This window comes from Mastacembelus armatus, chromosome 5, assembly GCF_900324485.2.
Source record: "Mastacembelus armatus chromosome 5, fMasArm1.2, whole genome shotgun sequence".
NCBI lineage: Eukaryota > Metazoa > Chordata > Actinopteri > Synbranchiformes > Mastacembelidae > Mastacembelus > Mastacembelus armatus.
Window position 1 is genome coordinate 2,004,577 of NC_046637.1, and position 1,292 is coordinate 2,005,868.

Genomic DNA, 1,292 nt, shown 5'->3' on the forward strand with positions numbered 1-1,292 from the left:
GTCCTGGTTATGATCATGTTTCAAGGACAATCCTGTTTTTAATCCTAATTTGTCTTAACAAATCTGAAAACCCAACAATGACTGCGTCTGCTCACTGCTGCTTTCAACAAGCGTGACTCAAACAGTGCATCTGCTGGGACTACTTTCAGCAGCGGATGAATCCACATTCTGAGTATTGGTGGTAGCAGGACGGTGTGTGTTTGTGTAGTGTGTGTGATACAGCACCCAGTTTGATTCATTTACTGTTTTTTGCCTTTTCATCAAATTTAACAATAAGAAAAATCCTGAAAATCACCAGGTTTATCCTGAAAACACCCAAACGCCTCATTAACTTGAACTGAATCCAGCTTCAGACACACTCGTGTAAAAATGTGAAATCAGACCAACACTTTGACCCTCTTTAGTTTTTAATCTCTGTTTAGACAAGCAAAACGATAAGATACACAACCAAACATATTTTAAGGCAAAAATACATCAGAAACTTTCTGTGGACGACAGATCAGGCATCATACGCAAAGTGTGCAAAACAGTGAACAGCAGATCTGTACATGCTAGAAAAAAATAAACAGCTTTGCACATAAAAGGCTGAAAAACAACTTTTCACCTAAACAGCAAAGACGCAGCTGAAACTGCTGCTGAATGTGAATTTGTCTTTACTGTGACAACAGTCTGAGCTCTTCCCTCCACTTCCCTTCGTTTCATTTATTCTTTCACTTTTGCAGGTATCACAGTTTAATATGGAAGCCAGTGACGACGTGTTTGAACATTTCATTGTTGAGATGTTTGTGTTTCTACATGATATTTAACCAAACATCCAAAATCTGCGCCTGTGAGCAGAAAACAGAAAAACCCCTGAAGATGAAAATGAATAAATTAGACACTCGAGCAGCTTTAACAGTGGTAACACATGAGAAATAATGAATCCACAGATTCTGTATGTTTCAGTAGGTTTTACACTTTATAACTGAGACGGCTGATTCTCTGTGTCTTACTGAGTCCACATCCCATCCAGAGACGGACAGCACCAATCAATGTGTGTGAATCCTGAACCCGGTTCAGCTTATCGGTCTGTGCCGTAGACCTCCATTGACCTCAGGGAGTCACACAGAACAGAACAGAGTCCAGTGGATTCTGCTCCCTCAGAGACTGTGTCGGCCGTTCTCAGCGTCTGGAGCTGGTTTTTGGAAACAGACGGGCCTCCCTTTGTTGGTGAGGAAGAACCATGTGAGCCAGGTCAGCGGTGTGGCTCCCTGCTGGGTTTTTAATAGTTTTAGGACAACAATGGAGGTCTA